Genomic DNA, 27,797 nt, shown 5'->3' on the forward strand with positions numbered 1-27,797 from the left:
ATGGATAGAAGCTGGTAAATTTCCGCGGAATGTTCTACATCTATATCTACATTTATATTCCGAAAGCCACTCAACGGTGTGTGGCGGAGGGCACTTTACGTGCCACTGCATTACCTCCCTTTCCTGTTCCAGTCGCGTATGGTTCGCGGGAAGAACGACTGCCGGGAAACTTCCGCACGCGCTCGAATCTCTCTAATTTTACATTCGTGATCTCCTCGGGAGGTATAAGTAGGGGGAAGCAATATATTCGATACCTCATCCAGAAACGCACCATCTACAAACCTGGACAGCAAGCTTCACCGCGATGCAGAGCGCCTCTGTAGCAGAGTCTGCCACTTGAGTTTGCTAAACATCTCCGTAACACTATCATGCTTACCAGATAACCCTGTGACGAAAGGCGCCGCTCTTCTTTGGACCTTCTCTATCTCCTCCTCCGTCAACCTGACCTGGTACGAATCCCACAGTGATGAGCAATACTCAAGTATAGGTCGAACGAGTGTTTTGTAAGCCACCTCCTTTGTTGATGGACTACATTTTCTGAGGACTCTCCCAATGAATCTCAACCTGGCGCCCGCCTTACCAACAATTAATTTTATGTGAACATTCCACTTCCAATCGTTCCGTACGCATACTCAGATATTTTACAGAAGCAACGGCTACCAGTGTTTGTTCCGCTATCATATAATCATACAATAAAGGATCCTTGGTTAAAATGGCTCTGAGCACTATGGGACTTAACATCTATGGTCATCAGTCCCCTAGAACTTAGAACTACTTAAACCTAACTAACCTAAGGACAGCAGAAAACACCCAGTCATCACGAGGCAGAGAAAATCCCTGACTCCGCCGGGAATCGAACCCGGGAACCCGGGCGTGGGAAGCGAGAACGCTACCGCACGACCACGAGCTGTGGACAAAGGATCCTTCTTTCTATGTATTCGCAATACATTACATTTGTCTATGTTAAGGGTCAGTTGCCACTCCCTGCACCAAGTGCCTATCCGCTGCTGACGGCAGGCGAATATCCTAAGAACGAGACAAGATAATCTGGAGTCTTCCTGGCACAAAACTCGTCCACATGTCTGCGATGTTTACTGCGCTTGGAAAACGGTGTCGTTGGCAGCGTGGGAGTTTATAGTTCAGAATCGTGCTTGTACTGACCCTCTGGTGCTACATAATTAGCCGCTGTCGTATTCGGTAAGCGAGATTACGTCACACGAGGTCCACCGCCCAAATGTCGGTCACTACGGCCGAAGGAAGAGGAAAAATCGACAGCACGCAACTGCCGCCAATTGGCTCGTCTGTGGCGGCCGCGGCGCGGTGGCGGACAGTTATTACTGCGGAACGGAACCCGTGTTTTGAGCGGCGGGGTAACAGGCGCGGCAGCGGGCAGCCCTGGAAGGAGTGGAGGGACACGGGAGCAGAGCCAGGAATGCGGCGGGCCCAGTTACGTGCGAGCGCCGACTGCACTCGCCAGCGGGCTTCTTCCGCACGGCCGGCCCGTAACGACATCCTGCTCTACCGTCGGCGACTAACGAGTGAATGGAGACGACTGGAGAGCCGTAAACTCGGCTCTCCAAATTGCAGCAGCCTGACAAACTTTTACGAGAGTCGTTTCGAAACTACTGCCACGCATTCACACTGCAGAGCTAAAGAAACTGGTACAACTGGATAATATCATTTAGGGCCCGGGGGTACGCAGAAGTTCCGCAACACTATGTGGCACTGACTCGACTAATGTCTGAAGTAGTGCTGGGGGGAAGTGACACCATGAATCCTGCAGGGCTGTCCATAAATCCGTAAGAGTACGAGGAGGTGGAGATCTCTTCTGAACAGCACGTTGCAAGGCATCCCAGATATGCTCAATAATGTTCATGTCTGGGGAATCTGGTGGCAAACGAAAGTGTTTAAACTCAGAAAAGTGTTCCTGGAGCCACTCTATAGCTATTCTGGATTGTGGGGTGTAGCATTGTCCTGCTGGAATTGCCCAAGTCCGTCGGAATGCAGAATGAACATGAATGGATGCAGCTGATAAGAGAGGATGCTTACCTACGTGTGACCTTCACCTGAGACGTATCTAGACGTATCAGGGGTCGCATATCACTTCAACTGCACATGCCCACACCATTATAGAGGCTCCACCCTTCATCAGTCCCCTGATTAAATGCACGGACCATGAATTCTTGGCCGGCCGCGGTGGTCTAGCGGTTCTAGGCGCTCAGTCCGGAACCGCGCGACTGCTACGGTCGCAGGTTCGAATCCTGCATCGGACATGGATGTATGTGATGTCCTTAGGTTAGTTAAGTTTAAGTAGTTCTAAGTTCTAGGGGATTGATGACCACAGATGTTAAGTCCCATAGTGCTCAGAGCCATTTGAACCATTTGAGCCATGAATTCTTGAGGTCATCAACAGTCGAACGTCGGTGTTGATAGGCCCTGGCGAGGCGTAAAACTTTGTGACGTGCACTCATCAATGCCTTTGGAGCCGAAAGCCCATATATCGATGATGCTTCGTTGAATGGTTCGCACGCTGACACATGATGATGATCCAGCACTGAAATCTGCAGCAATTTGCGAAAGGGTTGCACGTCTCTCACGCTGAAGGATTCTCTTCAGTCGTCGTTCGTCCCGTTCTTGCAGGATCTTTTACCTGCCGTAGCGATGTTACCGGACTCCTGATATGCACGGTACACTCGCGAAATGCTCCTACGGGAAAATCCCCACTTCATTGCTACCTCGGAGATGCTGTGTCCCATCGCTCGTGCACCGACTATAACATCACGTTCAAACTCACTTAAATCTTGATAAGCTGCCATTGTAGCAGCAGTAACCAATAGGCACTGGTATCAAGTTATTATCAGTAACCAAAGCTAAGAAACGATCACAATAACTCCCAATAACTCAATTGTGATCGTTTCTTAGCTTTGGTTACTGATAATAACTTGATACCAGTGCCTATGAGTTTAACTTGTACACCACAGCACTGAATATGATCACTATGTGATTGAAAATCGATTTTGCTATCAATAAACCATCAATATTACGGCTAACGCTGACCTTCCTTCTAACTTTTTTTGGGTCATCAGTCTTCATACTGGTTTGATGCGTCCCGTCAAGAATTCTTCTCCTCTGCCAACCTCTTCATCTCAAAGTAGCACTTGCAAACCTAAGTCATTCCTTGATGTCTTAACAAATGTCCTATCATCCTGTTCCTCCTCCTTGTCAGTGTTTCCCACATATTCCCTTTCTCTCCGATTCTGTGCAGAACCTTCTCATCCCTCACCTTATCAGTTCACCTAATTTTCAACATTCATCCGTAGCACCACTTCTCAAATGCTTCGATTCTCTTCTGTTCCGGTTTTCCCACGGTCCATGTTTCACTACCATAGAATGCTGTACTCCAAATGTACATTGTCAGAAATTTCTTCCTCAAATTAAGGCCTTTGTTTGACACTAGTAGACTTCTCGTGGCCAGGAACGACCTTTTTGCCAGTGCTTGTCTTCTTTTGATGCCCTTTTGCTCCGCCATCATTAGTTATTTTGTTGTCTAGGTATTACAGTTCCTTAACTTTATCTACCTCGTGACCATTAATCCTGATGTTAATTTTCTCGCTCTTCTCATTTCTGCTACTTCTCATTACTTTCGTCTTTCTTCGATTTACTCTCAGTCCATATTCTGTACTCACTAAACTGTTCATTCCATTCAGCAGATCATTTAAGATTTCTTCACTTTCACTTAGGATAACAATGTCATCACCGAATCGTATCATTGATATCCTTGCACCTTGAATTTTAATTCCATTCCTGAACCTTTCTTTTACTTCAGTCATTGATTCCTCGATGTACAGATTAAACAGTAATGGTGAAAGACTGCATTCCTGTCTTACACCATTTGTAATTCGAGCACTTCGTTCTTGGTTGTCCACTCTTATTATTCCCTCTTGGTTCTTGTACATATTGTATACTACCCGTCTCTGCCTATAACTTACTGCTATTTTTCTCAGAATTTTGAACATCTTGAACCATTTTACATTATCGAATGCTTTCTTCGATTATCAACCCCAACTTCAGAATTCATCTCTGCTGCCTTTACCTTTCCGAAAGGCAAACTGATCGTCATATAACACACCCTCAATTTTCTTTTCCGTCCTTCTGTATATTATTCTTGTCAGCAACTTGGTTGCATGAGCAATAACATGTTTTAATGCAGCAAGATTTGAGCTGCATGCCAGTAGATGTGTACAGAAGGCTCCAAATTTTTGGGTGTACATATTGATGAAAACTTGCACTGGAAGGAGTGTATTACTCTGCTTCTCAAAAAGTTAATTTCAGCCACTTTTTCTCTTCGTATAATTGCTAATCTTGGAAACAGACGTATCAACATTCTGATGCATTTGTATAGTTGCCCTCCATAATGTCTTAAGGAATAATTTTCTGGTGTAACTAATCACTTAGAAAGTACTGATTCCACAAAAGCGAGCAGTAAGAATAATATGTTGTTTTAACCTATGGACGCCATCAGGTACCTCTTCAAGAAGCTATGTATTTTAACAGCGCCGTCAAATTACATACATTCGCTAATGAAATCCATCACAGTTTCATAAGAACGCTGATGTCCATATCCACAACAATACAGGTAAAAATGACCTTAATTACCCATTGTGGCTGAGAAAGGAGTTCAGTACCCAGCAACAAAAATTTATCATCATCTGCCCAATAACATAAAATGTTGACAAGTAGCGTATCAGGTTGAAATCTAATTTAAAATCATTTCTATCGACGACTTCTTCTATTACACTGACGAATGTCTACTTAAAGCCGGCCGGAGTGCCCGTGCGGTTCTAGGTACTACAGTCTGGAGCCGAGTGACCGCTACGGTCGCAGGTTCGAATCCTGCCTCGGGCATGGATGTGTGTGCTGTCCTTAGGTTAGTTAGGTTTAAGTAATTCTAAGTTCTAGGGGACTGATAAACATAGATGTTAAGTCCCATAGTGCTCAGAGCCATTTGAACCACATGTTCATTAATGATAACACTAATCTTTATACATATCCTCTAAACTTACTTATGCCACCTCGTAACAGTATCATTCAAATGATCCATAGATGTAACTACTGCGATAAGTAACACCAGAACAGGAAGCTCAATTAAAAACGGCTATCATAGGTGTTGGACAAACAAACATAGATACAGTGAAGGTAACTACGACGAAACCTTGCGTAACACATGAAATTCTTCAACTGATCGACGAGAGATCCGAGCAGTAAAATGTTTAGGCAAAGACGGAAAAACAGCAATATAAATCCCTTACGAATGAAACAAATAGCAAATACAGGGTATCCAAGGCGAAATAGCAGCAGGAAAGATAAAAACAAATCGATAAAAAATGATCGTTGGGGAGACTGACTCTGCATATACGAAAGTCAAAACAACTTTCGGAGAAATCAAACAAAAGAGTGGTAACATCAAGAGTGCAATGGGCATTCTACTGTTAAACAAGAAAAGAGCAAATACACTACTGGCCATTAAAATTGCTACACCACGAAGATGACGTGCTACATACGCGAAATTTAACCGACAGGAAGAAGATGCTGTGATATGCAAATGGTTAGCTTTTAAGAGCATTCACACAAGGTTGGCGCCGGTGGCGACACCTACAAAATGCTGACATGAGGAAAGTTTCCAACCGATTTCTCATACACAAACAGCAGTTGACCGACGTTGCCTGGTTAAACGTTGTTGTGATGCCTCGTGTAAGAAGGAGAAATGCGTCCCATCACTTTTCCGGCATTGGTAAAGGTAGGATTGTAGGCTATCGCGATTGCGGTTTATCGCATCGCGACATTGCTGCTCGCGTTGGTCGAGATCCAATAACTGTTAGCAGAATATGGAATCGGTGGGTTCAGGAGGGTAATACGGAACGCCGTGCTGGTTCCCAACGGCCTCGTATCACTAGCAGTCGAGATGACAGGCATCGTATCCGCATGGCTGTAACGGATCGTCCATACGTCTCGATCCCTGAGCCAACAGATGGGGATGTTTGCAAGACAACAACCATCTGCACGAACAGTTCGACGACGTTTGCAGCAGGACAGACTATCAGCTTGGAGACCATGGCTGCGGTTACCCTTGACGCTGCATCACAGACAGGAGCGCCCACGATGGTGTACTCAACGACAAACCTGGGTGCGCGAATGGCAAAACGTCATTTTTTCGGATGAATCCAGTTTGGTTCTGTTTACAGCATCATGATGGTCGCATCCGTGTTTGACGACATCGCGGGGAACGCACATTGGAAGCGTGTATTCGTCATCGCCATACTGGCGTATCACCCGGCGTGATGGTATGGGGTGCCATTGGTCACACGTCTCGGTCACCTCTTGTTCGCATTGACGGCACTTTGAACAGTGGATGTTACATTTCAGATGTGTTACGACCCGTGGCTCTACCCTTCGTTCGATCCCTGCGGAACCCTACATTTCAGCAGGATAATGCACGACCGGATGTTGCAGGTCCTGTACGGGCCTTTCTGGATACAGAAAATGTTCGACTGCTGCCCTGGCCAGCACATTCTCCAGATCTCTCACCAATTGAAAACGTCTGGCCAATGGTGGCCGAGCAACTGGCTCGTCACAGTACGCCAGTCACTACTCTTGATGAACTGTGGTATCGTGTTGAAGCTGCACGGGCAGCTATACCTGTTCACGCCATCCAAGCTCTGTTTGACTCAATGCCCAGGAGTATCAAGGCCGTTATTACGGCCAGATGTGGTTGTTCCGGGTACTGATTTCTCAGGATCTATGCACCGAACTTCCGTGAAACTGTAATCACATGTCAGTTCTAGTATAATATATTTGTCCAATGTGGACCCGTTTATCATCTGCATGTCTTCTTGGTGTAGCAATTTTAATGGCCAGTAGTGTAGGTGGAAAGAGTACACAAGAGCTGTAATATGAAGAGTGCAATGGGCATTCTACTGTTAAACGCAGAAGAGAGCAAATAGGTGGAAAGAGTGCACTGAAGGCCTCTGTGCAGAGGGAGGACTTGTCTGACGTATTAGAAGAAGAAATTGCAGTCAGTAGGGACGACTTAGGGGATTCAGTATTAGAGTCAAAATTTAAAAGAGCTCTGGAAGACGGCTGCGGAGACGTGTTCGGGCGAGGAGACGTGCAACTGTTTAGCAGCTGACACCCGGATGAACCAAGGGGCCACCAACAGCGTCTCCTCAGCGACCGCTCAGCTGCTGCGTGTGGGCCTTCGCAGCCGGCGCCTGGTTCATGCGCCCTCACACTGACTGCTGTTCATTGGTGACGAAGACTGGAATTTGCACGCCAATACATCAACTGGACGTCCACCAAGTGGCGACAGGTGGCGCTGTCAAATGAATCACGTTTTATGCTCCAGCGGAAAAATGGCTGTTGATGTGTATGGGGTGAAACGCCTGAAAACAAAGACCCGTAACCATAAGGAAGTGTTATGGATTGGGGAATGTTTTCCTGACATTTCCTGGGCGATCTCGTCATTCTGGGAGGTACAATGGGTCAACTGAAGTATGCATCTGTCCTTGAGAATCATTTCCACCCCTTTCCACGCTTTTTTAAATTTCTGTTCCATGATAAATGACATGATTTCAGAGCTTATTAATTCAGTTAAATACATTATGTCCACGACATAAGCGGCGCTGTGTCAACAATACTCAAATTTAGTCGCAAAAAAACATCAGTATATTTGCAGTTTCAAAATACTGCACAAATTGCAGCATACGCTTAAAATGGTGACTGTGCGGTTTTGTGCTCGTGCTCTCAGGTAGAAACTCACTTCGCACAGAGCTGTAACATCGATACGTTTCAGTATTCCGGCATAAGTTTTCCTTCACTAGTCTAAAGTTTCAGAAACGATTTCGTAGCTTTTACTTTTAAATATCTCGACAGGTAAAAATCACAAGCGGACAAAACTGTCGAGCGACGTGACTCTTGTGAAGGCTTCACGCATACGACACTGCGACAAACGGGACGCGCGGGACGCAACACCGTCTCCCTGAAAAAAATGAGGGCTGCCTTTCACGTTCCATTAACTGAAAGCAGGAGTTCTTTGAAATTTGAAGGTACTCGTTTGCACTAACAGTGGCTTCAAAGACTTTGCGCCAACAGTTGAACTAGCAGAAACCGAGCACGCAGCGCTATTCTTTTACTGTGCAGAGGAAACTGGTGGACGGTGTGAAGGTTTTCCGTGGTTCGGTGGCGGCCTCAGTGGCAGGGCCTGCATCGGCCGCACGACCCGGCATCTCTTTGCCTGCCCGTTGGCCGAACGAGTAACGGCCCAGCCAGACACGCCCTGCACTGAGACGGCTCCATCAGTCCGGCTTACGCTGCCTTGTCATCGACCCGACTTCTAAAATGACACAATGAGCGAGCTGGTTCACAAGTTAACATGCTTGATTCGACATTTCTGAGGGCTTCTCCGAGTCACGAACAGAAAATACTAGCTTAGTGCCCGCTGCTTGCCGGCCCTTGTGGCCGAGCGGTTCCAGGCGCTTCATTCCGGAACCGCGCTGCTGCGACGGTCGCAGGTTAGAAACCTGCCTCGGGCATCAATGTGTGTCAAGTCCTTAGGTTTAAGAAGTTCTAAGTCTAGGGGACTGATGACCTCAGATGTTAAGTCCCATAGTGCTTAGAGCCATTTGAACCATGTTTTGCCCGCCGCTTCGGTAGATTGTTACATTCTGCGAGACTTTTATTCGGTTTCTGCAATTGAATTTATGTGTTGTTATTCCCACTGCTCATGTGTAAATGTACACAGAAACTTTCATCCTTAACACATTTTACTTGATTTCTAACCAAGAAGACATATATCGATTTTCACAGATTTAGCTTTAAAAACGTTTCAATGTAACGAAATATTTTTATAAAAGTTCTCCATCCCCTATTTCACCTCTTTAGGGGCTAAACTTCTAAAAGCACTGTAACACGATTTTTTTATTTTCAATCGTAAAGTTAAATACCAATTTTAATAGATGTAGCTTTAAAAATATTTTAGTAGTTCCGTAATATTGATTTATTTTAAAAAATCTTTCACCAACTATGTCACCCCATTTCGCACTGAATTTTCAAAAATGATGACATACTTATTATTTTATTTCTAACCGAAAAACCAAAACACCAGTTTCCGTAGTTCAAAATTCAAAATTGCATTAGTAGCTACTTATTTTCAAAAAATCTTTCATCCCTTCTTCTACCATTTTAGGTGAGGTGCTTCGAAAAATCCCTTACGGAACGATGCCTGTAGTGTAAGATCAACACGCTCTCCACATCTCAAACTCCTATCCTTAGCGGTTTAGGCTGGCCGATGATGAGTCAGTCAGTGAGGACATTTTCTCTTACATACAGAGATTATTCAGGATAGTCCATAAAAGAATGGCTGCTGGATAAATTTACAGACAAGTAACGTGAGATGGGAGGTGTGCGGCTACGTTACCAACATGGCGACATTTCGAGACCCAACATCTTGGATGGAACTCATAGTTTTCAAATAAAAGGGAGACGTGTGCCATATCAAACAGGCAAAGAATTACGCGAGAAAAAAAAACAATGGTACCTTTCAAACGAACAGAGCTTTGTTTAGAAGTTTACATTTTGCAAGCGGAATGGCTCAAATGGTTCAAATGGCTCTGAGCACTATGGGACTCAACTTCTGAGGTCATCAGTCCCCTAGAACTTAGAACTACTTAAACCTAACTAACCTAAGGACATCACACACATCCATGCCCGAGGCAGGATTCGAACCTGCGACCGTAGCAGTCGCACGGTTCCGGACTGCGCGCCTAGAACCGCGAGACCACCGCGGTCGGCTTTTCAAGCGGACGCACCCGATCTTTTAAAACTTCGTATAATAATTTTTTATGCCTAATATCGTTTAAATGTTACAACGCTCACATTACGGGTTCAGCACTTACGCCGATGCAAGAAAAGATCTAGTAAACATGGGCTCTAAAATGCACACATTAAGAGGTATGAGCGCTTGTCCATCTACGACACTGCTGAACACAAATCTTTTGTTCGTTTAAATACGTTGGTTGTTCAGAACAAAGTTGAAGGAGAGTGGTGCTATCTATTATTAACTGTTTACTAAGTAGCAGAATCGCTGTTTTGTATCAGTACTTGTTCGACTCTAGGTTAAAAACCAGTGAGCTCTATACCACCTGGCTGTAGGTATCTCAGAAAATGGAACTCCGGCGTGCTGACCATTCTCATCTGCGTAGTCCACCGTATTGTAGCTAGGAAAAAAAAATCCCCCGGCCTGTACGTAAAAAAATAGTTACCTATTTCTGGCTTAGAATTTTATATCAATTTTTTGAGTCATTAGTTTTCTAAGTGGATTGATGCGGCCCGCCACGAACTCCTCTCCTGTGCCAACCTTTCCATTTCTAGCACTCGCTAGTCGACGGAGAAGAAATAAAAACTATGAGGTTTGCCGATGACATTCTAATTTTATCAGAGACAGCAAAGGACCCGGAAGAGCAGTTGAACGGAATGGACAATGCCTTGAAAGGATGATATGAGATGAACATCAACAAAAGGAAAACGAGGATAATGGGATGTAGTCGAATTAAATGGGGTGATGCTGAGGGAATTAGATTAGGAAATGAGATACTTAAAGTAGTAGATGAATTTTGCTTTTGGGGAGCAAAATAACTGATGATAGTCGAAGTAGAGAGGATATAAAATGTAGACTGGCAGTGGCGAGGAAAGAGTTTTTGAAGAAGATAAATTTGTTAACATCGAATACAGATTTAAGTGTCAGGAAGTCGTTTCTGAAAGTATTTGTATCGAGTGTAACCATGTATGGAAGTGAAACATGGATGATAAATAGTTTAGACAAGAAGAGAATAGAAGCTTTCGAAATGTGGTGCTACTGAAGAATGCTGAAGATTAGATGGGTAGATCACATAACTAATGAGGAGGTACTGAATAGAATTGGGGACAAGAGGAATTTGTGGCACAACTTGACTAGAAGAAAGGATCGGTTGGTAGGACATGTTCTGAGGCATCAAGCGATCACAAATTTAGCATTGGAGGGCAGCGTGGAGGGTAAAAGTCGTAGAGGGAGACCAAGAGATGAATACATTAAGCAGATTCAAAAGGATGTGGATTGCATTAGGTACTGGGAGATGAAGAACCTTGCACAGGATAGAGTAGCATGGAGAGCTGCATCAAATCAGTCTCTGGACTGAAAACCACCACAACAACAACAACAGTGTATGTCTGAGATGCAGTAGGAGGACGGGTTGCATCACGCCAACATCCACTAACGCCTTCATCCACCAACCACTCTCCAAGACTTGAGAGCAGCACCACAGGAAAACAGGGCGTTATTGCCTCAACATGACAATGATGACGTTATTCACAGTATGCTCTGTCGTTGTCAGCCCTGCATTGCGACCAGATGGTCACACCCCATAGTGAGCACATTAACCAGTTGTCACAATGTGTGTGTAAATCTGTTGAGAAAAAGAACGAAGAACATTTTCGTCTACTGTTATGTATGTTGCAGTTGTTTACGTTCTGTATTATTTACATTGTTTCTGCTTTTGCAACACACTTTTATACTATTTTGTGACAAAATAAACACAAACTTGCAAAATTTCCCATTGTTCCTTTAATTTTGGACACCAGTTATTTGTGTTTTCCTTTCTAACTTTTGTGATTGTTCGTTTTAGAGATGTCCATCCCTTCCTCAACTGAACTGTATACTGAGCTGTCAATATGCGATTTAATAGTCTGACCTGGGAGCAGAACCGAAAAGTATTTAGATTTTGCGTCCTCGTAACATTTCGTTGCAGCCACATGTAACTAGGCAAGAAAGGGAATTCGAGCATCTTGGCCGGCACGTACAGACAGCTGTAGTTTGAACGAACAATAATATCTTTGAACATCAGTTCTTCTGCCGGTTGCGAAGTGCTAAATGTATTTATGATTTTTGTATGTAAGATTATCTACAGCTGCTCAGATTCATAAGGGGAAGGTTAGGAAATAAAGTTGAAACCTGATAAATGGTCTTACAAATATGCGTGCACTGGCAGGGCCGGTATCCAGACAGATGGAACCGTCTTGCCGGTTCATGATATTTGATTGTGTGTTGGCGCAAGATGTTTATTCTCTCTCTCTCTCTCTCTCTCTCTCTCTCTCTCTGTGTGTGTGTGTGTGTGTGTGTGTGTGTGTGTGTGTGTGTGTGTGTGTGCACTCCACATTGTGGCTCCTGGTCGGCTGGTCGGCGTAGCCCCAGCACATCACTCTCTCGTTACGTTTGTGGAGGTGACATTCAAAGACGAACATGTCCACTAAATACAGTTTTTCACGGGCTCGCACGGACAGATTTATGTGTTGGTTTTTTCCGCGCGCTGTTCGAGAATGGAACGTTAGAGAAATTTGAAAGTGGTTCGATGAACCCTCTGCCAGGCACTTATTTGTGAACTGCAGAGTAATCATGTAGATATAGACGTAGATGTAACAACTGAATATGTGATATGGGAAAAAAATCGTAAATCGGCAACTGTAACTTTGATATTACGTTTCAGTATTTTACCGAAAATTCCCATTTTATTGTTGCTTCACAATTATTTAAATTATTAAATTGCCATAATAGTTACAATGATGTTACAATGGCATTACCTATTATTAAAACGGTTCTTTGAGGTAACTGCTCACTTAAGCATGTAAACCAGAATCATCTTTTAAACAATCACAAGCAATTTTTCCTGCCTCTGTGCTGGACAACATAGGTATATAGTCATTGATTATTGTATACCGCTTTAAGTCCTCATGATTTTGCTATTCTCCGTAAACATTTTATAGTAAACCATCAACATCTTTCTTCTTGTCATCTGCGATTGGATGGCTGAGAAATACTTCAGCTCGCGCTTAAGGAAAGAGTTTCGTAATGGTCCATCTGAATCTACAATAAGACTTCCGCCCTTATACATCTTGCTGGATCATTTAGCATACAGTGACCTCCATATTAGTATGAGTGTTTCTCATATTTTCGTACTTGCATCTGATTCTTTTTTCATTTCACCTACGTAACCTAAAATTTGTAGGATTTTAAATAGGGATTTGATGTCTGTCACTCTCAAGTCTTCAGCAAGGATTCTCACTTCGCCCATTGAGTGGCAGAAATCAATGTATTCCTTTTTTGTTACAACTGTCGTACAAATCTCTCTACTCTGTCGAAAAAGCGGTCAGCAGGTAAGTAACTGTATCACCGTAATAATAACTGTTATGAGTACTATGCAATATTATTAAGAGGAAACACAGATGGTTGGTTCAAATGGCTCTGAGCACTATGCGACTTAACTTCTGTGGTCATCAGTCCCCTAGAACTTAGAACTACTTAAACCTAACTAACCTAAGGACATCACACACATCCATGCCCGAGGCAGGATACGAACCTGCGGCCGGAGCGGTCGCTCGGCTCCAGACTGTAGCGCCTATAACCGCACGGCCACTCCGGCCGGCAGGAAAAACAGAAGCAGAAACTGATGCCAATAACTGTTCTGCGTGGGAACGTCTGTCCGCGACTAGAATGGAAACCACGAGGCTGGGGTCAGTGTCTCCTATTGGATCGGTTTTCTTTGCCGGAAAAGTATATGTGAACAGGTCGATGTTTCCTTTGAACCACGTATTTTCACAGGCTTATCGCATGGCATATGTTCGATTTCAGTTCGTGATATACTTAGATTCTGCTTACCCTATATGTACCGTTCCATTCTGTATCTCACCTTTTTTAACATTGAGGACATGTATGCTCAAAAATGGTTCAAATGGCTCTGATCACTATGGGACTTAACATCTGAGGTCATCAGCCCCCTAAAACTTAGAACTACTTAAACCTAACTAACCTAAGGACATCACACACATCCATGCCCGAGGCAGGATTCGAACCTGCGACCGTAGCAGTCGCGCAGTTCCAGACGGAAGCGCCTAGAACCGCTCGGCCACCGCGGCCGGCGACATGTATGCCTTGGTGTGTCAACTCCTCACTTATGCCTTGAAACTGACGGGGTATGCATACATCGAAATATTGGTGTTTGTCGAAGACGACATCTTCTTGCATTCTCATAAGTTCTTTGAACATAAACAGCGCACTTAGAACAGTGTACCTGACTCTGAGAATATATGAATGAGTGGTAATAACCCGTGGGGCAACGACCTTGCCGCAGTGGTAACACCGGTTCCCATCGGATCACGTAGTTAAGCACTGTCAGGTTTGGCCAGCATTTGGACTGGTGACCGTCCGAGTCTGCCGAGCGCTGTTGGGAAGCGGAGTGCACTGAGTCCTTGTGAGGCCAACTGAGGAGCTACTTGAATGAAATGCAGCGGCTCTGGTCATGAAAACTGAGAATGGCTGGGGGAGCGTTGTGCTGACCACACGCCCATCCATGTCTGCATCCAGTGACATCTCTCGTCTGAGGACGACACGGCGGTCGGACGGTAGCATTTGGCCTTCCGAGTCCTTTAGATTTAGTAGTTACCAGCACTTGCTGACAGGTACTTGTACGAATGTCTACGGCAGCTGCTGGTGAAATTTACGAACGTTCGAACGCACAAAAGGAAGAACAGAGCTGACCATCACGTTGATGATGGCACTGAAGACAAAGCGCTAGGTCGAGCTTGGGAAGGACGGAGAAGAAAAATTAGAAGTATCCTATTCAAAAGAATCACCCCGGCATTTGCCTTAGTCGATTTAGGAAAATCTAAATCCTAGTGGCTGGACGAGGATCCTCCAGCACCTCAACTTTACGCACCCTCGAACGGAGTAAGAGAAAGAGAGAATAAACACGGTGACGCAATACCGCGTTCACAGGAACATGAAATCTAGGCAACTGTCAGCAAAGTATTGTGTATCGGACACGTGGTACGAGCTGCCATGTGCTCACCAGTCATGGCCAGTGCTTGTAATGGCTGTGGCCACTAACAGTGCTAACAGTCGGGTCCTTCCTCGGTCCCATTCTTACAGGTGGGTTGATTTAACCTGTTACGTTGTTTGAGTTAAACAACCTTTATTTCCTCCCTTCCGTTGCAGACGAACCACGTAAATGATTTTCGCGATAGCGTTGCATGTTTCGAAGAAGGAAATATTAAGTTACGATAGAATGAGGACAGTTGAATCCATACATATTATAACAATGTGTGTGTGTTGTCCACATCTCCTCCTAAACCAAGCTTTGTGCTGATATAAAGTTAACAATAGCTGGGCGGGCGAATAACTACCTACCTAATATGGTTCACGCCATAAATACTGAAATGCGTGAAAAAATGCCGCATCATGCATGATGTTTTAATACATTGAAACTTTACTGCTAAGACACTCCTACAGTGGAATCAGTTTACGGAAATCCTTGACATTTGGCAGCGCTTTTGACAGCTTTCAACTGCGAAGCGCAACGGTTGCAAACGAAAATAAAAGCCGGCTATAGACACGTGAAGAGGCGTTGTCATATAGACTTTCATAAAATTGCGTTGTAGACACGCGAAACAGCTGCACCCAATATACGATAACTGTCCAGGATGAGCTCACACCGATTCTGCTGCAGGAATATATATAAGGTTTTTTTTCTAACAGAAAATTGGCAAAATGGTTACCAAGGCATTGGCGAGTTTTTCAGCTACGATACCTATAAGTACAAGACAGGATAGGGGATTAGGTAACTACGCGGGGAACGGTAACAGACTTGACAAGACGGTAAAGCACGAACAAAATAGTTTAAAATAGAAGGTAGAGAGAATCGGTAGGAAATCAGCCAAAACCTATTTATGATTGATTAGAGAATCTGTTAAACGATAGTGTTTTACATTGGACATGTAAATATGGATGAGAGACCTTTGTCGCCACGTCGATACAGCTCAGGCGGGTAATGGATGGCTCTCTCGCAGAACTGCATCCTCAGTGTAGGGGCGCCGCACCTTTTCGCCTCACCAATCAAGGTTTAAATGTTTATGCAAAGCGGTCCGTGACGCAGACCGGTGGGGAGATTACACTTTAAACGTTCTGTAGCTGAGTACTTTCCCGCGCGGGCACGCTGGGGCGACACGGCAGGGCACTTTGCTACAGGATTCCAGTTTAACGCATTAATAAATACGTCTCGTCGGGTATTAAAAGCGGCGGGTGCAAAACATCGCGTGTACAGTTAGGCGGGTATCCAGGTCGGCGAGCGGTCTTGGTCCTACAGGTAGCTGTGGCTGACACACACACACACACACACACACACACACACACACGCCGGAAGACCCGCCGGCGACTGCGCCCGAGCCCGCACGATGACCCGTTCGGAGGGCTCGCGTCATTCCTCAAGCGTCGGAAGAGTGATGTAAGGTCGAGAGTCCTGTGACGCGGAGTATTATGCACTGCTTCACGGACATTAAACGACTGCCAATGTACATGATATAGCGAAGTTTTTCATACCTCTTACATGGACCATTTCCTTTGATCAAAAAGTAACAGCAGATAGATACCATGATTTCAGTATAAACCCATTGAGATAATTTTTCTTACAAGGGAACCTCCTCATCGCACCACCCTCAGATTTAGTTATAAGATGGCACAGTGCATAGGCCTTGAAAAACTGAACACAGATCAATCGAGAAAACAGGAAGAAGTTGTGTGGAACTATGAAAAAAATAAGCAAAATATAGAAACTGAGTAGTCCATGTCCAACATATGCAACACAAGGACAAATTGAGTTCAGCAGCGCCGTGGTCCTGTGGTTAGCGTGAATAGCTGCGGAACGAGAGGTCCTTGGTTCAAGTCTTCCCTTGAGTGAAAAGTTTGATTTTTTATATAATCAACTTCGATCTCCAAAATTCCAGGACATGTTCAGATTTACTTGGACATATGCAGGATTTGACGGTCTACGCACGGAAAAATTTGAAAACGTTAAAAACATATGTTTTGACAGAGCACATTGAAAACAGTGCGACTGTGAAACTGTTGCATTAATTTGTTGCAGTTTATGTGACAAACTCTTATGTTTTCATCACTTTTTTGGGAGTGATTATCACATCCACAAGAAAACCTAAATCGGGCAAGGTAGAAGAATCTTTTTACCCATTCGCCAAGTGTAGAAGTTAGGTGGGTCGATAAGATATTCCTGTCATGTGACGCACATGCCGTCACCGGTGTCGTATAGAATATATCAGGCGTGTTTTCCTGTGGAGGAATCGGTTGACCGGTTGACCTATGACCTTTGGATCAAATGCTTTCGGTTCCCATTGGAGAGGCACGTCATTTCGTCTACTAATCGCACGGCTTTGCGGTGCGGTTGCAAAACATACACAAAACTTATTACAGTGAACAGGGACGTCAATGAACGAACTTTGCGAAAATAAAGAAAATAAACTTTTCACTTGAGGGAAGACTTGAACCAAAGTCCTCTCGTTCCGCAGCTGCTAACGCTAACCACAGGACCAAAGCGCTCCTGAGCTTATATTATCCTTGATGTTGCCTATCATGCGCATGGACTACTCAGTTTGTATATTTTCTTATTTTTTTCATAGTTCCACACAACTTCTTCCTGTTTTCTCGATTGATCTGTGTTCAGTTTTTCAAGGCCTATCCACTGTGCCAACTTATAACTAAATCTGAGGGGGGTGCGATGGGGAGGTTCCCTTGTTAGGATTAAAGGTAATTATAATATACTCCTGTGGGCAAAACCTAAGGACGAAAGTAACTTTCCCGTTATGTATCGCTGCCGAGTAACATAGCTCGCTGAAACTTGGACCATACATGGGAAGAACTGCGACAGTACAGTACAGAAGGTAACTGAAATAAATACGCAATTAGACGAACAGCAATGACACTTTCATTCAAAGATAATAAATACACTGAGGTCCCCGCGACTCATTATGGTTCTCTCAACATTAGAAAAGGCGGGACATGGTTCTTACAAGAAAAACTTCCCACCGGACCCCCCTTTCCTGGCCGGCCGAAGTGGCCGTGCGGTTAAAGGCGCTGCAGTCTGGAACCGCGAGACCGCTACGGTCGCAGGTTCGAATCCTGCCTCGGGCATGGATGTTTGTGATGTCCTTAGGTTAGTTAGGTTTAACTAGTTCTAAGTTCTAGGGGACTAATGACCTCAGCAGTTGAGTCCCATAGTGCTCAGAGCCATTTGAACCCCCCTTTCCCCCTCACATTTAGTGGAAACTGGGCCCTATTGACAGCCCATCAGAAACTGAACACAGATCAAGTACCAATACAGGAAGAAGGTGTATTGAACTGTGAAAAAAAGCAAAATAGAAAGAGTGAACGGTCCAAGTGCAGAAGGGCAACATTCATTGCGGGACGAAGAGAAAGGGCATCGTCGTGGTGTAGTGGTCAGGGTGCTAGACTGTAAAGCGGGCGAGCCGTGTTCAAAGATCCCTCGTGCCCCCTTCTTTTAATTTAATTTCTTTCACTGTTCTCTGTAATCAACTTAGTGTCTGTGTCGTGATGTAACGTCCGTTTGCGAGGTGTAAGGAAGGGATCTATAATGAAAGTTGATTCTGCACAACTACTCTATTAACAGCCCAAAGGATGTGTCTTTCGCATGGGAACCGCAAACCGTTGATGACAAGGCGACAAGTCAAGCAAAACCTCCACTGGAAAACATGCCTGGTGTCTCATAGACGGAATTAGTGACAGTTCGTGTGTCATGTGATAGGAATCTCTAATTGACGCACCTAAGTTGTCCGCATGGTGAGGGAGTGAGGTATGCCTCCTTTCCCGATTTAGGTGTTGGTATGAATGTGAATACGATCACTCCAGAGGAAATGATCAAAACGTAGTAGTTTGTCACATAAGTTGCAACAAATGAAAAAACCGGTTTCTCAGTTACACAGTTTCTCTCTGCTCTGTCAAAAGATATGTTTTTAACGTTTTTGAAATTGCGTTCCGTTTTGGAAGTTCCGACTCTTAAATTCCTTTGTTTTTGGGCAGTTCACGTCTGTTTATTTGTTGTTTTCATTTCTGTGAGACGTCTATATGGTATCTCGCCTGCTCTCACTATTTTTGACATTGACATGCGACAGTAATGTATTCTTACCACATGACATATATTCTGTAACCAATGTATAGTATGACAACTGACAAGACTACACAAAGAGAACAAACATTTCAATAGGCGGACGGACAGTTCATAACGTTGTGTAAAAAAAGTAAAAATAAATGGCACCACGGGGTTTAAAGGACGGCTCCCCTGCTTCGCAGTTCAACACCATAACCACGTAACCTCTTTCCTCAATGTTGCACTTGTTACACTTGGGCTGTTTACTGTTTCTAATTTTCTTTTACTTCATAGTTCCTTCTTCCTGTTTCCATGCTTGATCTGTGTTCAATTAATGACGGGCTATCCAATGTGGCATCTTACCAGTAAAATTGAGGGAGGTTCCCTTGTTAGTAGGATGTGTGATCACCACGGATGGTAATATACACCATGTGATCAAAAGTGTGTGGACACCTGGCTGAAAATGCCAGTGCCAAGCAAAACAACAAGGGGTGCAAGCGCACTCCACGAAAAACATGACCACATCATGACACCACCGCCTCCGAATTTTACTGTTGGCACTACACACGCTGGCAGATGACGTTCACCGGGCATTCGCCATACCCACACCCTGTAACCTGATCGCCACATTGTGTAGCGTGATTCGTCACTCCACACAACGTTTTTCCACTGTTCAGTCGTCCAATGTTTGCGCTGCCTACACCAAGCGAGGCGTCGTTTGGCATTTAGGCGTGATGTGTGGCTTATGAGCAGCTGCTCGACCATGAAATCTAAGTCTTCTCACTTCCAGCATAACTTTAATAGTACTTGCAGTGGCTCCTGATGCAGTTTGGGATTCCTGTGTGATGGTCTGGAAAGATGTCTGCCTATTACACGATAAGACTCTCTTGAACTGTCTGCGTTCCCTATCAGTCAACAGACGACTTCGGCCTGTATGCTTTTGTGCTGTACGTGTCCCTTCACGTTTACATTTCACTATCACATCGGAAACAGTGGACCTAGGGGTGTTTAGGAGAGAGAAAATCTCACGTACAGACGTATGACACAGGTGACACCCAATTACCTGACCACGTTCGAAGTCCGTGACTTCCTCGGAGCGACCCATTCTGCACTCTCACAATGTCTAATGACTTCTGAGGTCGCTGATATGGAATACGTGGCAGTAGGTGGCAGCACAATGCACCTAATATGATAACCGAATACTTTTAGGGGTCTCTGGATATTTTTGATCACGTAGTGTATGCTCAGCAACTTGGTCCCACGGTGGCCTCAAGGTTGCGGTCGCTCATCCGTAAGTCAGCGCCGAAATGTACCCCTGAAAATACGCTGATGGGGGAATACAGTGTCGTGAAAACACTGATTGGTGACTGTGATGCTGCTGGAAGTACCCTCATATAGTGAGAGGTGGGAACACGCAACGCACACGGAGCATTGTCTAACGTGCTCGTTAAGTTTTGGTGGTCCAGGTGTTCAAAATGGTTCAAATGGCTCTGAGCACTATGGGACTTAACTGCTGAGGTCATCAATCCCATAGAACTTAGAACTACTTAAACATAACTAACCTAAGGACATCACACACATCCATGCCCGAGGCAGGATTCGAACCTGCGACCGTAGCGGTCTCGCGGTTCCAGACCGCGGCGGTCCTAGTGTTACAGTGTGGGTAAGCATAATGTTGCATGGACATATGGAGCACCAAATCTTTGAAGACGGTACACTCACCAGTCAAAATTATTGTGACACTGTGCTCCTTCCTCATGAGCGTCTTTTCAGGGATGCATTCGTCCCTGACTTCATTTGGTGGATTACAGTGAGCGACGGCTGAGGAGCTTTTCGAACGAGAGGATATTGGGCTGTTGGACTGGCCTGTCCGTTCCCCCGAAATAAATCCCATCGAGAACGTGTGGCACGCATAGGGATGACATATAGCAGCAGATCCACATCCACCAACAACCGTCCAACAGTTGTCAACTGCGCTGGTAGAGGAATGGAACGCCCTGCCACAGGAACTCCTTTCCAACCTTGTGGCCAGCACTTTTCAGAGAATGAACTATCGTCTATAGCGGTCACACGCCCTACCAAGAACCATGTCCTTCCTTTTGTTGTGCCCAAGGCACCATCATAAATCGCGGAGACTTCATTGTAATTGTTTTCGTTGAATGACACTTTTATGTTGATCTCATGGCGAATTTCTTTCAGTTCCGTTCTGTACCATACTGTAGTAGTTCCTTCTATGCGTGGACCAAGTTTCATCGATCACGTGACTTGGAAGTGACACATCATGCGTAAGTTACTTTCGTCCTTAAGTTTTGCACATTAGTGTATAATTACAAGTATAATGAGCGAAATAAAAATAAATGAGGAAATAAATATTACATTTGAATATCTCTGCCTAAATTTACTTTTTATTTGCATGTAGTCAGATCTATCGGCAAATAAGTTCAAATGGTTCAAATGGCTCTGAGCACTATGGGACTCAACTGCTGAGGTCAATAGTCCCCTAGAACTTAGAACTAGTTAAACCTAACTAACCTAAGGACATCACAAACATCCATGCCCGAGGCAGGATTCGAACCTGCGACCGTAGCGGTCTTGCGGTTCCAGACTGCAGCGCCTTTAACCGCACGGCCACTTCGGCCGGGCAAATAAGTGTTGCATAAACCACAGCTCCAGCACACCAGAAATACTAACGCACCTGAGTTTGTCATCGGACGATTAGCACACGTAGTGAGATGACACGGTTCGAAAGGAAGTTATTGGTCGTAATTTCTGGAATACTTTTTTCGCTGGAGACAGTGTATTTTGCATTGCGAATAAAATCTTTATGTCACTGGGCACCTTACCATCCATCATCGGTCTTTAACTGCAACACAAGATCTGAAAGTAATGAAACAAGGAAAATAAAATTTAGTTACCAATGCTTGACACCTTCTCCATCTCCTTCGTATCAGACACATGTCTATGGAACGAACTACGCTATTACCTGCATCTCACTCGAAACGCTGTTTCATTAAATACGAGACAAAGGCTTTTCCTTTTACGATTGGAGTAGTTGCAGCTCGGTGTATTACAGCTATTTAAACCATTAAATCTGTTATATTACCAACCGTATCTTACTTTTCTTCATACGAATACCACTCTCTCTCTCTCTCTCTCTCTCTCTCTCTCTCTCTCTCTCTTTCTCTCTCTCGTGTCCCCCTTTCTTTTTGCTTGTATCTCCATTCCATTTTCTTTCATTATCTCTCCTACTTAAATATGCCTGTAGCTTGTCGCTGTTCCATGGATCATATTTTAACTTATTCGTCAGGTTCAATTCTGTATTCACTAATGTCAAACCTTTTTGTTACTACATCATTTCTTTTATTTGACAGGAATGGTAATTATGAAAAATTTGCTCACCAAGATGTTAACAGAGGTGACATTACAATGCAGAGTTTGTTAACTCCTATGCCACTTTATTATCACGATCATTATTTTATTACAGTTATTATTGCTATTAGTTACTCATTTTCGATGGATGTTGCAATATTAACTGTCAAGGGAATTTCTAAAGATGCTAGGTTATATGTAATTGAGGGCCCGTAAGTCCACAAACTACATCTACACTCTGCATGGCAGAGGGTACGTCGCACTGTTCCTGTTATTAGTATTTTTTTCCCGGCCCATCGACGTATGGAGAGCGGGAAGAATGAATGTTTAAGTGGCCCCATGCGTGCTGTGATTAATTTAACCTTATCATCGCAATCCCAACGGAAGCGATACGTAAAGGGTTGTAGTATATTCCTAGAGTCATCATTTAAAAAAGCCAGTCCTTGAAACTTTGTAAGTAGACTTTCTCGGGATAGCTTACGTGTATCTACAGCAGCCTGCCATTTCAGTTTCTTCAGCATCTATGTGACACTTCCCCACGGATCAAAGAAACCTGTGACCATTCGTGCTGCCCTTCTCTGTATACATTCAATATTAGTCCTATTGGTCCTCCACACTCGAGCAGTATCTGAGGATTGGTCGCAAGAGTGATTTGTAAGCAATGTCCTTTGTAGGGAGACTGCATTTCCCCAGTAACCTACCAATAAACGAAAGTCTTCGACCTGCTTTAATGACAACTGAGCCTATGTGATCATTCCATTTCATATCCCTACAAAGCGCTACAATCAGGTATTTGTATGAATTGGCTTATTACAACTGCGACTCGTTGAGGAATTTTACGATTTTTCGTTTTGTGAAGAGCACAATTTTACAATTCTGATCATTTAAAGGAAGTTGCCAGTCTTAGCACCACTTTTAAATCTTATCTACATCTGAATAAATAATTACGCAGTTTGTTTCAGACAGTGGTTCATTATAGATAACTGCATCATTTACAATAAGTCCAGGGTTACTATTAATATTGTTCGCAAGGTCGTTAATTTATGATATGAACAGCAAGGGTGCCAACACACTTCCCTGGGGCACACCCAAGTTACTTTTTCATCTATCGATGACTCTCCATCCAAGATAGCGTGCTGTGTCCTCCCTACCAAAAAATCTTCAGTTCAGTCACAAATTTCCCTTGTTACCCTATACGATTGTACTTTTGATAATAAGCGTAGACGTGGTTCTGAGTCAAATGCTTTTCGGAAATCAAGAAATACTGCATCTACTCTACTACTTTGATCCAGGGCTTTCAGTATGTTATGTGAGGAAAGTGCGAGTTTGTTTTCACACAATCGATGTTTCCGGAATCCATGCTGGTTGGCATAGAGTAGGTCCTTCTGTTCGAGATACCTCGCTACATTTGAGCTCAGAATATGTTACAAGACTCTGCAACAAGTCAGTGTCAAATATATCGGACGGTAATTTTGTGGGTCACTTCTAAAACCCTACTTGTAAATGGGTATGACCTGTCATTTCTTCCAACTGCTGGGCACGGCTTTTTGTTCGAGGGATCTAAGATACATTATAATTAAGCGAGGGGCTAACTTAGCTGCAAATTCAGGATAGGATCTGATAGGGATTCCATCGGGTCTTGGAGCTTTCGTCAGTCCTAATAATTTTAACCGTTTCTCAACACCACTGGCACCAACATTTATTTTACTAATATTTTCAGTGGTACAAGGATTAAAGTGGGACAGTTGCCCTTGGTTTTCCTTTGTAAAGGAACAATTAGAAACAGGGCTAAGCAATTTTTCTTCTGCTTTCTACTCGCACTTTCAGTTGCTGTCTCGTCCGCGAGTGACCAGACACTAACTTTGGACCGAGCGAGGTGGCGCAGTGGTAAGACACTGGACTCGCATTCGGGAGGACGACGGTTCAATCCCGCGTCCGGCCATCCTGATTTAGGTTTTCCGTGATTTCCCTAAATCACTCCAGGCAAATGCCGGGATGGTTCCTCTGAAAGGGCACGGCCGACTTCCTTCCCCATCCTTCCCTAATCCGATGAGACCGATGACCACGCTGTCTGGTCTCCTTCCCCAAAACCAACCAACTAACTTTGGTACGACCAGAATTTCTTTGGTTTTTGTGGAAGATCATTTAACATAATTCTGTTGTGATGGTTATTAAAGGCTCTCTTGACAGTCAAATAACGTTCACTGATCTTCTGTCTACCTTTAGCTCTATACTTTGTTGTACACTGTTGTACAGTAGATGATGAACTTGAAACTTTACAGAAGGCTTGTAGTGTATTTTGCTACCAGCACAAGAAGCAACATATTTTCCTCTACCAACTATCTAACGATGCAGTAACGTTTGTTATTCATGGTTACAAAATACAGCCAATGATAAGTTGGAGGAGTTATTAGAAACAAATGGTGAAAAATTTTAAAGAAACTTTTTCTAAGATCCTTGTTTAGCTAAAAAATGCGACAAAATGCCTAAGCAAAACACTTACGAAAAATAATTTGAAAGTAAAAGCTTGAATGAAATACGTGGCGCAGGACTCGAATGCCTGTTCGACCATCTCAATTTTTGTTACCTGTAGCAACACTTCTCAGACTAATGCTCACACGGTTTCTTCGAAGTATTCAGAGCATATGGCTAGAAGACGTCAAGGGCAACTGTAGAAGGGGAGAGACTGACAGATGAGCTGTTGCGAAACATGCATTTTGATATGACTCAAGTACTGGCAGTCACAAGCGCATATCATGAAAGGCTATACAGAGGGGCCATAGAGACTGTTAAACAACCCAGGAATTTCAGTAGGAAGGAGAAAGGCGTGAAACTGAATGACATTTGGATCCCAGTGCGAAAAACATGTGTACAAGTCGTTCACCATGGGATGATAGCAACAGCGGACGACGACAAGAGACAACGGTGAACTGCGCTTGGGTATTCAAAACATGTGACGTCACCTCACTGCGCGGGACCAGTAGTAAACGGAATTTTGCTGCAGTCAGTAGCGAACCAGGGTGTCAATAGGACACTCAGAGAACCTACAATCCCCCTTGAGAATGTGCTCCTCAGATGGCGTCGAAACGTTGAGATTTAATGTGAAATCCATCTGTCCACAGCATAACAGCCCGAGATATTTTATTAATTGTGACATTTACGGCCTTGAAAGTTTACATTTTGCAACAGCCAAAGCTTTGCCATTACTGTGCCAATGTGAAACACCTTCTAATGACCTTCTCGTAGACAAAGTGATTAACTATGAATTATGCTCTTATAAATTTTCAACAAAAAAATTACTGAACATGGAAAAAACCTCACTCCCAGCAAAGAAAGATCATAAAACATCACACTACGAGCTTACAGATCAGTAAGTCATCGTCACCGTTTATTGTAACGCGTGATCTGGGTTTTTTCTCTACAGGAACACCCTTTATGATGCTACTTAAAAACCCTGCTCCTTCCTCGTTACGATCTGAGCATCGCGAAATGTCTTGGTGATAGCTCCAGCACAACATTCTTCCCGGTGCTCATATATCATCTACGGGAAAGAACGAAAGGAAGGGAAGATGGAAGGAAGAAAACAACGTAGGTCTGCTTTCAAGCAGCTATCAACATCAAGGGCTTTTAGAACGAAGTACCATCAGAAATTAGACAAGGAATGCTGAGGAAGTCAGCCATGCTATTCTTTAAGAAACCATCCCGGCATTCTCCTTTACCATTTCGAAGCGATAACAATAAACTAAAGTGAGGATAGCTTGGTGAGGATTCGAGACCCGTGCTTGCAGAATACTATTTTAGTTCAAACCACTTCGCTAAGGATTCTGATTTGCAGAATACGTAACCCATCGTATTCGAACTATGACCTGACATTTTAGTGTCTCGGCAACGAGTGTGGGTCTGTAATGACGGGAGTTTTTTAATGATAATGAAGGCATGGCAGACTGCAAGGCTGAATACTGTAACGTATCTCTCCACTTTCGCGAAACAATGCTATTCCCGAAAGATTCTACGTGAACACATTTTGCGGTGTTCTTACACTGATTATGATGGCCTTTTAGAAGGTGACTCCGAAAACAGGTACTCACGAGGAAAACATGGCGAGTACCGCAACCCGATTTCCTAATTTCCTAGGAACTTCGCTCAGTGGAAGAGGAGTCAAATTAAGTGAAAGCGTTCTTAACTTATCCATAGATTCTCGACGGGTTCTGAAAAAACGACGGTCAATTTTTGGAAGTATTTTCGAGTTACTTTATGTGTATTACTGCGCAGTGTCCTCATACGTGAGTGAGACTCAATAGCTAGCGTAGCGGCTTCTTAATTTTGCAACCCGTGTTCGAAACTCGATTATTGTTTTTATCTATTTTAGTTTATTTTTATTGTTTTCATTGATCTACCCATGTCCGTAGAATGTTCCTACACGAATGTTTCTTCTCAAATTGTTGGATACAAGGCTGTTATATTAATTGTAAAATTACAACTTGTATTCACAATAATTATCACACATTTATTACGTAATATATGTGTGTCTGGTATGTTCTGGGGTTATAATCTCTTTAAATTTTCGTATTCTGATATTTCATTCTCATATCGATTTTTGTATTCACGTGTTTTATTCATATATTTATTCTTCAGGAAGATTTTGTGCATTCCTTTTCATGAGACCGATTGTAGAAACATTCGAAACGCAGATATTCCGAACACCATGATTATCCCGCGAAGGAAGGTTTGCCACAGTGGTATTTCTTTGTACGAATCTCTCGCGGGAAAGAAACGTCGTTAACTTTAGTGAAGATTTCGAGCTTATTTTGCGGCAAACCATGCATTACGGATCACTTTTCCGAAAACTGACACTTGAAATCGATTTTGAATTGAGATATACTACAGAAATTTCACCGAAAACAATTTCAAATAATTTTCTCATTCATTTTCTTTATTACATTCGTTCATCTGACATACAGTTAGTAGACGAAGAAAGGCAATGTCCTGTCAATATATACTGAAAAACATTCATGTCCCAGTGTGCTACAGATATACGTATATATATTAAAAATGAAAATAAAAGTAATAATCGGGTTTCGAACACGGGGTGCAAAATTAATAAGCAGAGACAGTAACCTTTTTTTATTTTTTGTTTTTTTCGTTTTGTTTTTAATGGGTTATGAAACTGAATTGCATCTTGAAGACAATGTTAGAAAATTATAAATTGTAATCCGAATTGATTGCGGTGAAAATGACTCTCTCTATAATACTATTGACTGCATTAACGGAACGCAAAATATTCTTCCATTAGAATTTAAACAAAAGTGAGAGAGAAGCAAAAGTAAAAAGTAAGATAGAAAATTAAACTTTTTCAGTGATGCACGTCTTTTGCACAAGAATAGTTTTTCCCTACTA

The sequence above is a fragment of the Schistocerca nitens genome, chromosome 2 (assembly GCF_023898315.1).
Source record: "Schistocerca nitens isolate TAMUIC-IGC-003100 chromosome 2, iqSchNite1.1, whole genome shotgun sequence".
Taxonomy (NCBI): domain Eukaryota; kingdom Metazoa; phylum Arthropoda; class Insecta; order Orthoptera; family Acrididae; genus Schistocerca; species Schistocerca nitens.